This window comes from Haliotis cracherodii, unplaced genomic scaffold (genome assembly GCF_022045235.1).
Source record: "Haliotis cracherodii isolate W230 unplaced genomic scaffold, xgHalCrac1.p SCAF_12, whole genome shotgun sequence".
Lineage (NCBI taxonomy): Eukaryota > Metazoa > Mollusca > Gastropoda > Lepetellida > Haliotidae > Haliotis > Haliotis cracherodii.
This window is the reverse complement of record NW_027266267.1, coordinates 41,347,843-41,364,596: the sequence shown is the minus strand read 5'-3', so window position 1 is coordinate 41,364,596 and position 16,754 is coordinate 41,347,843. Positions and strand designations below refer to the sequence as shown.

At 37.5% G+C, this 16,754-nt stretch overlaps 1 pseudogene; it reads left to right on the top strand.

Moving 5' to 3' along the window:
• Window positions 1-1,566: 1,566 nt before the first annotated feature.
• Window positions 1,567-16,754, top strand: part of LOC139457898 (scavenger receptor cysteine-rich domain-containing protein DMBT1-like) — a 78,839-nt pseudogene continuing 63,651 nt past the window's right edge.

Sequence of the window (16,754 nt, the reverse complement as noted above, 5' to 3'; positions counted from 1 at the left end):
CATCCAAGCTTGGTACATGTATTAATCAGGGGCTGAAGTGGTTTATTAAGAAATTTAATTTTTGCATGTTTCCTTTTCAACAAGTTTGATTTTGACTCATAGTGGTGTGTTTGTCTGGACCAAATCTCTAAAACTAATAGGTACTGTATTTTCTTGAGTATAGTGCACACTTTTTCGCAAAAAACACAGCTGTATAGAAGGGGGTGCGCATTATACTCGCCATAATGAGTTTTGATGTTTTTTTCCCCCAATGCAAAGACAATACCGTGAGCACGTAAAACTGGAAATACCATCTGAACAAATCCGTACTGGAGTACACAATATGATCTTGTAATTACACTGTCTGGTTATAAAAAGTGTTCATAGTATATCTGGACTTATGTTTGTAACTTATTTCATAAATTTTATTCAAAATTCCTTTTATATCAATATTCCGCTATTGGCGCCTTGAAATGAACTTGAGTTGACAGAAAATGGATACATATACCATTAATGCTATATTTTGACTCGTTAAAAGTCATGTTGGTTGTAGTTTGACGATTCTATGTCAACATGTAGTTCTCGCGATCACGTGTGTAGGAGCCTCGACGTTGACTGGTCAAATTGTTCCATGTGAAAACAAATAACCAGCAATAGCGATCAGCTGCACCGAAGTGCTATGCTTAGGGTTATTATTATTTTAAATATATTTAGTAAAAGCTGCAACTAAAATAACATGATAATGGAATATATTATTCCTGATAAAAAATAGTTTCAGATACAATTTGTCCTGATGCTTGCATCAAAATCCTTTAAAGTTATATCATTGGGTAAGTTTTAACCAAACCACTGGTAGATTCCAAGAAAACGTGTGTACAGCTGATTGCTGAGAAAATACACATGGTAATCTTAATCCCTGCATACGGTACTCTTTCGGGAAACTGTGTACACACAAAGACCAGGTTGTCAACTGGTGCCTTTTGCTATTTGGGGATTTTTTATTTTATGTTTTCCCTGTTTCCATGGCAACAAGTTTGATTTTGACTGTGTTCAAAATGGTGTGTTTGTCTGGACCATATCTCTAAAAATGATACTAGGTATTTTTTCATGAAACTGTGCACACACAAAGACCAGGTTGTCCAATGGTGCCTTTTGCTACTTAGGGATTTTGACTGTTCATAGTGGTGTGTACCTGACAGAAATACAAAGGTCCGAATCCAAATTCCATTGTATTCTTTTTATAGCTGAATAACTACTCTTGGATACAGACATTGGTTTCATATTATTTCAGGATGCATTCTGAAAACTAAACTGTATTGCTAATATTAAATTATCAGGTTATATCTAGATGCGATATGTGTAAGTGTGCAACAAATTAGAATGACAAGCATTCTCGTTTTATGTAAACAGAATGGAAAACATCCTAGGCTGATATGGTTGAATTTGGCACAATCATATTAACATGATGAGAGTGTGAGTTTTTGTAGTTGTTGTTGTTGTTGTTGTTTAATGCCACACTCAGCAATATTCCAACTATATGACGGCGGTCTGTAAATAATCGACTCTGGACGAGACAATCCAGTGATTGACATCATAAGCATCGATCTTTGAGATACGATGACATGCATCTACCAAGTCAGTGAGCCTGACCACCCGATCCCGTTAGTTACCTCCTAACTTAGGACGGTATTTAGTTACACCAGGGCATGTCAAAAGGGAACCAATTCATAGACGTTTGTTACTTTGATAGTAAGTGAGCGAGTGTGTATGGTTTTATGCCGCTTTTAGCAATATTCCAGCAATATCACTTTGATAAGACTCATGAGTACAGGTATCATACAGACCAATCAAGACTGAATTCAAATCTTCGATTCAAATTTTTGATCAGTAGATCTTAACACAACTAAGGGACACAACTCTGCTCAATAACTTCCAGTGTCACAGACCACTTGTCCACCTGTTCTTCCCCTACAGAAAGTTGTTCCTGGTCACTACGGCCTACATCATTTTACTATTTATCCGTCATGTTAATTAACAGATTTGAAATATGACGGACAGACATTTTATTCATTATAGAGGTCATCTGCCAATAATACATTCACCATGCAGGTACAACATCAGCATAGGTTTATGGCACTATATATATATACTTTAGTTACTCAGTTTTAGAACATTGTACAGAAATAAAGACACGTTTAGTGTAATTAATAACAGTGTTTTCAGAGGTGATGGTATCAGTAAAGCATTTCACAGAATTTGATTTAAGATATCTGTCCAAGTAGAAATTGCTGAGAGCAGTTAATCTGTCACAACAAAGTAGGGCATTTAATTCATCCCCAATAAACTTTATTTACTTTGGTGATTAAGGACGAAACCTTTAAGCATAAGGTGCAGTTTTAGTCTTAATTATGGTGCTGAATTGTCAGATATAAATCTTTCAACAATTAAGTGATTATGTCATGTTTTGGACAAACTTTTTAACCTGCACTTATTCACACACTACAGTCATTTGTTTTAATTTCATGGATTTCTAATGTCTTGATAAGAAGACACATAAACAAGCCTTATTGTATCTACTTCAGGATGCGGTGGGCGCTACACAAGCTCCTCTGGTTTTTTCGCCTCACCTAACTACCCTGACAATTACGGAAACAACCTGTACTGTACCTACATCATTGATGCAGGAGAGACACTGGTCACTCTCGTGTTTGAAGATTTCAATACGGAAGAAATATATGATGTTGTCAAGGTATGTATAGTTGATATTTTGTAAAATGTATTCTAGGTATTGTGTGCTTCTTTTGTTAAGCAATTAGAACCAATATGGAATGAAGCGTGCAAGTAAATGTACCAGATTAATGTATCTTTTAGAAAATACTTTAACTGACAGCAAGTAGGACATAATACTGATACGATACAGATATGTATGAGCCTATTCTGTGATCATCTGTAAGAAGTTTGATGGGTTAATGATTACGCAAATAAAATAGCATCATGTTTGTCAATGTTGGTGATTGGATATACAGAACGTTACCCTATGTGCTGTAAAGCATTGATTCCATAGCACTCACATGGATGTCACCAACAGTGAAATATGCATGTTTTGCTATAATAGAGATACACAATGGTTGATTTATATTTCTCTGTATTCATCAGCTATTTTTAAGCTCCCCTGACTGAAATATCCCATGCTTGTTCCCAACAATAATGACACCCCAATTTGTTTCAAGAGGTTCGATTTCAATTTGCAATATGGCCACCACTTCAGCCGACCCGTGAAGATCCGGGGTAGAATAGGTCTTCAGCAACCCATGCTTGTTGTAAAAGGCGACTATGCTTGTCGTAAGAGACCACTAACAGGATCGGGTGGTCAGGCTCGCTGACTTGGTTGATGCATGTCATCTCTCCCAATTGCGTGGATCGATGCTCCTGATGTCAATCACTGGATTGTCTGGTCCAGATTCGATTATTCACTGACCGCCGTCATATAGCTGGAATACTGCTGAGTGGGGCGTTTCACACCACCAAACAACCAGCCAACCAACCACTTCAGCCATATTGAAAATGCTATTATTTATGGCCATTGTTCAGAAATTTTCTTTCAAAATGTCATGAAATTAGTACTTGTGTAGTTAGTAGTGGGGCTATTCTGTATTTTGCAACATATCAGTGGATCTTTCTGGGTAATGTAATTGTCAACATGTATGTGTCATCAGTGTAGTCTTATAGCACACATATTGACAGTTTGTTACGTTATATATTAGCACAAGCATGCCAAGGTAACAAACTCATCTCTTTTCTTTCTGATGAAATTCTATAATGATTTTGTCCCTTGCTGTAGTTGTTGAAAGTGCTCTTCTCTCATGCAGTTCACATTTTATATATCACACAAAAAGTCTTAAACTACAATAAATATTTCTCAGGTTAAAGTATGTAAAGTTCCTTTTTTTGCATATTGTTTTTGATTAATCCTCATTTATAGTTTGTTGGTTGGTTGGTTGTTTGCGCCACACTCAGCCATATTTCAGCTATATGATGGCGGTCTGTAAATAATTGAGTATGGACCAGTGATTGATATCATGAGCATTGATCCATGCAATTGGGATACGATGACATTCATTAACCAAGTTGGCGAGCCTTACCACCCGACCCTGTTAGTCGCCTCATAAGACAAGCACTGTCGCCTTTTACAGCAAGCATTGGTTGCTGAAGACCTATTCTACCCCAGATCTTCACGTGTCTCCTCATTTATAACATCTATGTAAAATCTTTGGGTAAGATATTTAGGCAAGAAGTAGGCATCCCTATGGGCACCAATTGTGCTCCCTGTTCTTACGGATCTGTTTCTTTATGCATATGAATCGGAATTTCAGTTCGGATTGGCAAAGTCAAAACAAGGTAATTTGGTCAAGAAATTTAACTTAAGCTTCAGGCATAGTAATGATCTGTTATTGTTCAATAACCATCAAATAGCCAATTCCCTTCCACTGATTTACCCAACTGAACAAGAAATAAAAGAGACCAGTGAACAGCCTCATCTGTTTCATATTTAGATCTATGCATAAAGATACAGAGTGACAAAACTCTCTCTACAAGACCGTATGACAAGTAGGATGACTTTCAAAGAGTAAACTTTCCTTTCATGTGGAGCTATATTCCAGCAGATCCAGCCTTTGGCATTCACATTTCACAGCTTTTGAGCATGCTCTTTCTACTATGATTTCAAAAAGTGTCATACGACTCTTGCTCAGATGTTGTTTTATCAAGGTTAGAACATTCAAATGCCTCAGTAAGCTTTCAAAGAGTTTTATGGTAGACATGTAGAGGACATTTCAAAGTTTGACGCATCACAAAAATGCTGTAAGATGCAATTCCCAATTTTGAATTGTACCATGTTTTTTCAGGTCAACAATTGACTTGCCTTTGCATGTGTTTGTGACAGGTGCCACTCTTGGGGCAGGATACGCTCACCTTTGAACCTCATCACTATTTGATATTGATTCATAAAACACATGCTCATGGTATAATCATAATCGTACAATCAGCTCTGCTTTTAGCAGACATTTCTTATGAATATGGAAAGGGTTTAGATGCATTTATTATTGTTATGTTTGTTGGTTTTTGTATTATTTCCTATTTTACAGTTTTACATCTATTTGAGCAAGACAATCATTTGGCATTATCTTAAAATGTTACACAATTTCAGTTGGGTAACCGTGTGAACATTTATTATCCCCCTGGCATATAATGCAAGGGGATATAGCGATCAGCCAGTCTCTCTGTCTGTCCGTCCGTCTGTCCGCAATCATTTCCTTTTCTGGGGCAGAACTCAAAAACCATTCAGTGTATTTGATCAAAACTTGGCAAATCTATCAGTCACATACTGAAGTGGTGCCTTTTGATATTTTGGGATTTTTCGAATATTTATTTTTAAATTTTTTTATGGAAAGAAGTTGGACATAGACTCCATTGGGGATGGGGTTTGTTTCCGGGGCAGAATTCGAAAATCATTCAGTATATTTGATCGAAACTTGAAAAATGTATCAGTCACATGCTCAACTGGTGCCTTTTGCTATTTTGTAATGTTTTAAAATCTTATTGGAAAGAAGTTGGACAAGGACACGATTGCTAGTTTCACGGATAATTTTGCGTGACTTGTTTTTGAGTTACAGAGTAGTAATCAAGTTACCTTCGTATCCACCTCAAGTGCAACTAACTTATGGAAGAAACACTTCAGACTTTGTGAGTTAACTGAAATCGTGCGTCAGAAAGACAGTCAACATTTTGCTTAACTACTAAACAGGCTACAAGAAGGAAACCAAACACCTGAAGATATCTCTGTTCTGGAATCTCGACTCTGCAATGAGTTTGATGAAAACTAACCATTTTTTCACCCTAAAACTCCATGGTTGCTGTATGGAATGATGATGCATATGCAAGGTCAGCAAAGCCCAAGCAAATCTGTGGATATCATCATGTAGTGAAGGGTGATGTTCGACAAAAAGTTGCAGAGAAGATAATGCAGCATGTTCCAGATAACACTGCCAAGACAATGCAACTACATAGTCTAAAGCTGGGCATTGACCTAAAGTTTGACATTTGCCTTAACATAAATACATCAGAAGGACTGACAAATGGAGCAAGCGGAGTCATCAAACATTTGAAACGTCCACCCTCTGGTAAAGCCAATCGAGGAATAACATGGATAGATCTCGAGTTTCCAGAAGAGAAAGTAGGACGACAGACAAGACAAGACAATCGTCATCTGTACACACCTCCTGTAAACGACACCTGGACACCCATTGCACCAGTCTCTAGACAGTTCAAGGTTGGACGCAATGGAGATGTTATGAGAACACAGTTCCCATTAAGACCATCTGCTGCCAAGACACTCCATAGGGCTCAGGGAGAAACTCTGTCTTCAGTTGTTGTTGACTTTGCAGTGTGTAGTTCCAAAATTACGAAGCCATTCTTTCAACATGCACACTATGTTGGATTGAGCATAGTGACATCCCTAGAAGGTCTGCATATTCGTAACCTCAACAAAACAATGATGTCAGTTAATGGAGATGTCAAGCAAAAAATGGAAAGGATTCGGACCTCTGCGTTATACACTCTTTCAAGCACACCAATATACTCCCTGTCAGATGGATTTGTCATCGCCTACCACAACGCAAGGTCATTTCACTGTCACTACCCAGATTATTTGCATGATCGAAACTTCATGTCAACAGATATCTTTCTCAGAAACAAGAATCAGACCCACAGAAGCTAATGAGAGCTACCTATTTCCAGGCTTCAACCTCTACAGGAATGATAACACAGCTACATCAACTGAAGTATGGCCACCACATGGAATGGCTGCTGTTGCTACCAAACCAACAACTGTGATAGCCAACAACCAGAGAGGCATTGAGATTATGAATCTTGAACCATAAGACCTGCCTGACGTAACAGTTGTAGGTGTTTACAAGCCACCAACAGTTTCAACTACACTTCTGACTTAGGTACTCCTGGACAATATCCTTCAGCTATCCACCAGATATTCAGTTGTCATTGGTGATATGAACCATGATTTAAACAAACATGAACCATTACCTTTGCCACCTTACTATCATCAACTAATTAACGGTCCAACAACAGACAGTATGACGTGTATTGACCACATATACACAAATCTTCCACACAGTAGAGTAATAAGTGGAATGTTGGAGACATATTGGTCAGATCACAAACAAATCTGGCTATCTGTGAAGTAACATGTTTAAAGAACTCCTTTTCATTGTATTCAAGATTATTGACAACGCAGAGGACTCTACCATTGACAATTACACAGTGATATTATGAAATTTCCAGTGTTCAAAACAATCCTTTTGTTCAAGACCATTGAACCAAGTCCTATTGGTGTTTCCAGAATGACCAGAGTAACTTGCAGGTATTTTCAAAATTTGAAAGGAATTGTTTCTATTTACAGTATCTAATTTAGTTATTGTTTCTTGTAATTTGTCATTAGTTTGCATAAAAAAAACCCCACAGAAACACACTTGTTTTACTTACCATTTCATATGGATGTGCCTATGGTGGATCTTTTGTGGGTAAACAATGTATGCTTCTTGAAGAACATTCAACTCTTGACTCATTACATACATTATTGCACATCTACTTTTGGTTACTTCACAGACAGCTGCCGGGGGGATATGTCATCTTTCTGATGACTCTTGTTAGATTTAATCGTCATTTATTCATAACTTCACCGGGTCCGAAGCACCAAGGTGAGCTTATGCCAAACCGTGGCTTTCGTCCGTCGTCTGTCGTCCGTTGTCCGTCGTCCGTACTTCCAACAATTTATTCGAACAACTTCTTCTTCTGAACAACTTATTGGAAATTAACAAAACTTGACTGGAAGCATCCCTAGGTGGTGGGGATTCTAAATTGTGCAAATGGAGGGGCTGACTCCCAAGGGGCTGAGGGGCGGGGCCGAATAGGGGTAATTTGGCTATATTGCTCTAAAACACTTCTCCTCTGGATCTAAGAGATAGTTATCAACCATATTTGGTTGGAAGCATTCACCAATGGTGGGGATTCCATTTGGAGAAATGGAGGGGCTGAACCCTACCCCCACCCCCGGGGACTAAGGGGAGGGGCTAAAAAGAGATTATAACTTGGACACAGTTAAGATCCCCACCGTATAACCATATGTACAATTGAGAGTATAATGAGAGTAATGCACATATGCTACCAGGAATGGCCCTTCTGTTCATCTGTCCGGCACTCCCAAAGGAGTTAGAACCTTGACCATAACATGCAAACCGATATTATCCCCACCCTATAATAAGCAGATACATTGTATACATTTGTTTGTTATGAAGAGAATAATACCTTTTATATGATTTATCATGGATCATAACTAGGGCTGCACGGTATTACCGGTATACTGGTATACCGCAATATGAAAATGTAACAATTACGTATCGCAATACGTTTGTGATATACCTGTATATTGACAATGATTTTGTGTATTCAAATTTAACTTGCTTATGCCTAATTAAGATTACTCTTTCAACACCATAGGCCCGTATACTGGCCAAGAAGCATCAAGTCCCCAGACACCGTAGACCGGTAAACAGGCCAAGCCGTGGTCATGTCAAAATAGTATATAATGTTTTAAACCTACCAGTCATGTCATATTTATTAAATCTATCACATTTTCACAATGTCTGAAATACGTATTCCATTTCAATTTATCATTTTTTATCAATAGATGAAGAAATTATTTACTATTTCCCGTAATGTTATTGAAAATATAATTCTCGGACACATACTTCGAGAATGGGTCCACATCGAACATGTCAAAGAGCAAAATAAAGACGTTTCAGGCAAATCTTTAAATATAGTATACAAAGTAAAAAATAAAATCAACAAAAGTATATCTAAAAGTTGTCAAACTTACAGCTAAGTTATTCTTGGGTTGGACACAATGTTTAATGCCTAAATATATGCATGAAAAATCTTTGTCACAGCTCGTAACCTAGCAGGATACATCCACGAAGCACCATATTTTAAATATAAATCGCGATTTCCTGCTTAAAATGTTCAGAATAGCATGATTTAACAAAAATCTTTTGTCAAAATCTGAAATTCATACCACTGCTGTAATTTGATTGGCTGCCTTAGGTCATGTGCTCAAATTTGAACAATCACAAATCTTGTAGCAGATTTTGGCAAGAAGGCGTCATTAGAAACAAATTTTTATCCAATGAAATTGCTTGTTATAACTACGAAAGACTCCACGAAAGACTCCAGGCGATGTTACAAGCGTGTAGATGAAAGAAAAAGCTTTCTAGTGATGTGATGCCTGTCTTCGACGAACGAGTTATTCATACAAAGCAGGGGTATTTCTTCATGTTACTGAGTGAACAGGCACTGTTATCGGGAAATGGGTGATAACAGATACAATTTATAATTCTTTTTAAAAGGCTTTTCCAATTACTTAAACAATAAAAATAATCAATAAATAGGTATTTTATGAAATCTTGTATTTGCCTCCAATTTTCGCCTGCTTGGTCCTGATGAATGTGTTAACTTACATCTTTTTATATACAACGAACATAATTAAGTTGTAAATGCATTATTTAAATAATGTGATAAACATAACTTTCATATAATAAACAATAGGATCAGACCTTTCAAATAGTGTAAAACATACAGTAGCAAAGATGTTTTACAAGCAGATATTTTCTTTGATAAATGTTGGCTTCATCTATCACACAAGAGTCTCTGGGAACTTGGTGTCAAAGCAGTAAACACTTCTGCTGCGTTAGAAATTGGCACAAGTCCTATAGTCTTTGCCAAACTGCCCAATAGTTAAGGTATCATAAGGACTAGTAGAAATTTGCCATTTTTAAGAGGTTTGCTATATGTTATCATTATAATGACTAGTGGACTAAAACTGTTAGTTTCTACCGCTGCTTCTGGTTGACTGATGTTGAAAGAGTTAAGACAACTGATATTGTCCATCTTTTTACCTGCGATGTCATTGTGATGAAACTGAGCGAACAACTCTTGATAAACCATTACAAGCTTATGTTACAACAAACACTGGACCCATATGATACATAAATACCTCCAACATTTCTTCCTGAACCTATGAGCTAAACGCATCCATGATGTCACTGAGTCTAGAGCAATGATACCACTATTATTTACTGTATGTTGGACTTTGCCACTATGGTGCCTTAAACAGCTGCGTCAATTAGCACAGCCAGTCAGACACAAATACAATTGTGAGGTTTGTCTAAACGTTCTGGTTTTTCCCTTTTTTTTATTTTGAATGAGGTTAAACTTTGTATGATTGAACTGTGATTCAATTTGGAGTTAAAAGAATCTTAAACAGTGGACAGAACTCAATAAGTTTTCTTCCACAATATATTGCAGTATGTATTGCAATACAGAGGAATGTATCGCAATATATATCGCAATACGAAATTTGAGGCAATACACAGCCCTAATCATAACATGGAAACAGTTCTTTATGCTCCATTTGTATCTAGAGAAATACACGTTCATGCTGTCAGATTTGCGATCCACCCATTTTAAATGCTGATAGTCAAAATTACGAAATATTTGCAGTATTATATACATGTACAATGCAAATCTATATTTTGTCATGATTGCATAAATATCCAAGTAAGCGATACAGGCCCTATGGGCCTCTTGTGTTATTAGTTATGATTAAGCATTCATTTTTGTCAGTTTGTTATATTCATTGGGCATGCAATGTCTACTAGAATAATATCAATGACTATAAAATTTAGTTGCCTTTTGTCTTCCTTTAAACATCAGACACATCATGAAATTTACTCATATCCAATTGTTTGTATTCATTTTAATAAGATACATTCTCCTAAAATATAATTTCCTCGACCTTCATGATGTAGATTGACATGTAGTTACTCCATTTGTAAACTGCAGGTTTATGATGCCTCCAACAATCTCCTTGTCCAGTTGCATGGAGACAGAGGGAGCTACATTGTCCAGTCAGCTGTCTACTACCGTGTAGTGTTCACTACAGATGAAAATACTGTCAGGAAGGGATTTAAGGCTGAATGGACAGGTATGTAGATGTATACTTCTCTGATATTTTGTTTACTTTGTAATTTGTCACTTCTTTTGATCATTATCTTCCGGTTGTTGGGAGCACCTTTAGAATACACTAGCACAACTTCTTGTGAGGACAATCTCTGTCGTAGGTCACAAGACAAGCAACCAGTTGTTGTGAGAATCCGTTGAAAAAAGAACTCGCGACCTTCGCATTGTTAGCGCAACAGCTAACAGACTGAGCTACGTACACACTGTGAAACTGAGAGCAAATTTACCTGGTCATGCCTTTAAGGAACTGAACAAAAAGGGTCGAATAGGTGACGAAAACATGGTGTCTCGTGTCTTTAGTTCTGATACTTATGAGTGATCCCAATGCCAATTGGCACACTCGTCCCATTCCGTAATCTACAAGATACCATTGGGTGAGGAATGAGCCGATATTGGCTAGAACAGAATACGTCTCTTGGCGTCAGACGTCAGACTCGCGTGTACACATGAATAACATACAAGTTAATCATTCGTCGGGTGATTTTTGTGACAGAAAAGTGTGGTAGGGAACACTGTAAGGATAATGTTGGTAATTGTTAGGAATGAGGGAGGCATAAGCATGGCTAGAGGCAACACAAGGGTGAGTTCGCTTTTTCAGTACTGAATAGATGTAGCATGTGAAAGTGGCTTGTGTGAATGTTCCAGGACAGTTTCCAGTAGCCAAAATAGTCCACACCTAATCATTGCCTCTTCTTTTTCTCGACGTTTTTGTTTGAAGAATATTAGGAGCAGCTATAGAATCAATAATAAGCACTTAACGGGAACTTAACCCTAATGATCGTAAAGGGGTGATTGATCTTAACTCTTTCAACACCGTTGGCTGGTATACCTGCCAAGAAACACTGAGTCCCCAGACACTGTTGGCCGGTTTACCGGCCAAGCCATAGTCACGTCAAAATAGTGTATATTTTTATGGACTTACCTGTAATATCATTTATTTATTAAATCTATCACATTTCACAATGTCCTTCAATTTATCATTTTTTATCGATAAATTAAAAAATTATTCACTATTTCCCACGATGTTATTGAAAATAAAATTCTTTGGCACACATTTTGACAACAGGTCCACATCGAACATGTCAAAGAGCAAAATAAAGACGTTTTAAACAAATCTTTAAATACATTATTCAAAGTAATAAATTAGATAAACAAAATTATATCTAAAAGTAATCAAACTTACATCTAAGTTATTATTTCCATCTTTTCGTGCTATTGCATGTAATGTAAGTCAAATGACATCTCGGCTTTCGTCGGCTTGAATTCTCTGCTCAGATACGATGTTTAATTCCAAAATATATGCATGAAAAATCTTTGTCAAAGCTGGTAACCTAGCACGATACATTCGCGAAGTTCCATATTTTTAATATATATCATGATTTCCTGCTTAAAACGTTCAGAATAACACGATTTAACAAAAATCTTTCTTCAACTTCTGAAATTTATCAAACACGAGCTTGGTATCAGAGCTGTAATTTGATTATCTGCCTTAGGTCACGTGCTCAAAATTGACCAATCACGAACCTTGTAGCAGATTTCGGCAAGAAAGCATCAGAAAGACCCTTGAATTCCAGACTCATTTACCTCCCAACTTAGTACAAGACCTGCATTGGTGGACCCACAGAGAACATGTGATGAGCGGCATCCCTCTGACTGATCTGATGCCGAACACCATCTGTTCACAGACACGTCAGAATCAGGATTAGGAGCCCATGTGGACAATCTCAAGGTACAGGGATCTTGGAACACAGGAAAGAAGACCCTTGATATCAACTGCAAGGAAATAAAGGCCATCTATTACACAATCCTAGCATGGAAGATATGTCTATTTCAATCATCCATCCTCATAGCCACGGACAATGCCACAGTAGTGGCGTACATCCAAAAACAAGGAGGAACCAGATCCAACTCCCTGATGACGGAGACTACACGATTGTTTTGCCTTGGCAGACTCCTTCAATTGCCAGATGGAAGCGAGACATATACCTGGGAAACTGAACATACTTGCAGACAGCCTCTCAAGTCAGGGGAGAATAGTGGCAACAGAATGGACCTTACATCCCCAGATCTTTGCTTGGATAACCACGTTATGGGACACACCTTACCTATCTATTTACCACCTGCCAGAATCATCAACTTCTGGTCTATGTCAGCCCAGTCCCCACACCCAAGAGCTCATCAGATCAATGCACTATCGATGGACGGGACCTATCTGTTTGCTTACGCATTCCCTCCATGGTCTCTCCTAGACAAAGTTGTCCAAGTTGGAGGAGACGGATTGCATGATAATCCTGATAGCACCAATCTAGCCCAACAGGGCCAGGTCCCCCAGACTTCTAAGATTACTAATGGAAGAACCTATCCAGTTACCTCTCTGTCGAGATCTGCTACGACAACCAAAGTCCAGAATATTTCATGACAATCTGCCCAGCCCACATCTAACCGTTTGGAAGTTATCACACAGTAAATGTAGACAGCCGGATACTCTGAGCTTGCCTCGGAAGCTGTGGCAAGATCATGGAGACCGTCATCCTCACTTTTATATGACAACAGATGGGACAAGTTTGTCCAGTGGAGAAGACGACAAAGGTGGTAACTAATGCTATATCTCTCCCTATGGTAGCAGATTTTCTACTACATCTACGTCAGGAAAGTTACAGATCAGCTCTTCACTCTGTTCCACAGCATGACAGACTCTCAATTGGAAACCATCCCATTCTAAACAGAAGAATGAGATCCTTCCTACTAGAAGATGTTTGCACAACTCGTATCTTCCCCAAGTGGAATCTGTCTGTGGTACTATCGGCACTGTAAACAGAACTTTATAAGCCCATGGCTAAGGCTACCTTACACCAAAAATGCAGGAAAGAATCTTTCCTTCTAGCCATTGCGACAGCAGCAAGAGTTTCAGAACTCCATGTTATGGACTATCCTATTCTCACTCATGATGAATATTGAACCTCAATCACTCTAAGACTTTGCAGCCAAAAATCAATCTACTACTATGGGATTGTTAGGTCAAAGACACTATACCATTCGGGCATTGGGACCAACAGTGGATCACGAGGACAGACTGTCACATGGGCATGGGCATGGGCGAGGGCGAGGGTGAGGGCAAGGATCTACTGATATCATGGACTTGCACAGATCAGCTGCCACAACAGGTGCACAAAAATGGGTGTGAAAAACAATTGTTTCAAAATAACATTTCATACTTACTTGAATGTCATAAGATATTTGCAACTCCCTGATGCATATTTTAATAAAACATTAAACATATATTTTAAGTATCAGCATACAGCAAATGGATGGAGGGTGTATATATATAGGCTCTATGTGATAATTGTACCTAAAACAAATTGTGTAAATTTCTACCAAAGAAAATGAGACAATGGATTATAATTATATCTATGTTTCCATGTATATTGCAAACAATAGTAAATGAGCAGAACATATAATAAAACATTTCATCAAGTTCAAGTTCCATGTCATGTCAGATCCCAGGCTGGTGATGATCTGCATTTATTTTAATTTTGTTAAATGTCACACTGACTGATAGACGAGAATCTGTTGAACACAGTCCAGAATGGTTCATGTTCCTTCACGGACATGAGGCTCACTGTCAGACATCCAAGCATACTGCAACAAACCTGGAAAGTCCTGCAGTCTAATTACACATTATTTCATTGGTGAGAACCCAAAAGAAATACATAAGGAAGGCTATATTTCATGTACTTTTCTCCTACAGAACAGAACTGTAAGAATTGCCAATCTGCCCTATTCCTTTTTTAAAAGGAATCATTCTCTTATAAACATATGGCTAACTCACCAGCTTAAGAGCCACCCTGGTTCTTGTGATTAAACAAACAAAGATTTCATGTACTGTTACAAGAAATTAATGTACAGTGATCCCTAGCTACAACGCTACCTTCAGGGTCCAAATAATTGATGAGCGTTATAGATGATCAGCGGTTTAACCTTTAGCCTGCTGAATTATTTTCACACTTCTTACCCCTGCCGGCTGGATTAATTTTAGCATAAGGCGCTCTAAAGAGGGTGGGTGATTACAAACAGTCGGTGCCTCATTAAACAAGGGCCAATTGAAGAAATATTTTGCACATTTATTCCTGATAGAAAACTACACAATTCTATATAAAAATATCCTGGTGTTTTCAATCACACCAAGGTTAAGAACAAAGCGAACACAAAATTTGTAAATTTTCTTGAACTTACCTGAATTGCGTTATTGAAGGTGGTTTGCATTTCATGCTAGGAACCTTTTAATATCGTAACTTTTGTGCAAATTGATTTCAATAATCATATCTCCGATATCTTAATTTTAATTTAGTAAAAATTTGGCTTTAATAATCGGCATATACCAGCGCGATGGTAAATTATGAACCATTTCAGTGAATTTATTATCTAAACGTTAAACAGAAAAATAACTTAATTTTCGAGGTCATCATGTCGGTTGCAGAAATACGAATATTCGGGTTAATCTGACGTGTCATGTTATAAAATTTGCAGGAAACAATTAATGACTTATAAATATTCACTAATCCTAATTTCAAGCGTTTTGGTTGAATATTTACGATATACAAAAATAAACAAGCCGTGTCATGATGCTAGCAGACGTCCTAAAATCAAACATGGCGCGCTTCGCCCGACCTCCGCATAACTTATTGCTATTTTAATATCAACAAAGTTTACATTGCCTTTATAAATATAACTTGGCGAAAGTTGACGATCTTCTCAATTGAAGAATGTTTTATTCGTCATATTCCAATAAATATGACGAGAGAAAAATGAAAATAAAGATCTAGCATTCTGACAGCACTATTTCAATAAGTGCAAAGGTCACTGGATGTGATGTCACAGACAGGGGTAGTCTGCTGATAAGCTTTCGAAACAAAACAATTACAGTAAATTTTGAAATAGTTCGCCTATCACTTAGAGCAAAAATATAAGTCGATACACAGTATCAGTAATCACCACTAACATGAAATAAAAATGTGACTTTGACGATATAATTCGCGTATTAGTTAATCCGTTTGACCTTGCATGCTCCCGTGACCTGGAAACGGTAGACGATAAATCAACATGCCACATGCAAGTTTCTCGGTATCTTTCATTTGAACTTCTGTTGATATTTAAGAATCACCATTCAATGTTGTGAATATATATGGGACATGATTCATATTTCTGGGATGTACACGCTGATAAGTTTCACTACAACAAGTGTATCCCACGTAATACGTCTATGGATATCGTCGATCAGCAAGATCACCCTCAATAACAGGTGCGCGAAAATGGGCTTGACAAAACGTGTTTCAAAATAACATCCCCGCGTTGCTGAATATGATAGGGTATATATATAAGCAATAAAATGCTACGTACATATTTTTGGTGTAAGTTCCACATAACATTTAGGATAGTTTTCCTTTCGGGAATACATTCATAGATTCTAGCATATTCTAGAACAGTTACACGAAGGATTTCTAAATTTATTCCAAAAATATGAAGACCACCATGATTGCGTATTGATGATAGATTTGTAATTGTTTAATTATTTACAGCTGTTTACAGGTTTTAAAATTTTAAGTTATATTTAATAGTTATTTTTCCCA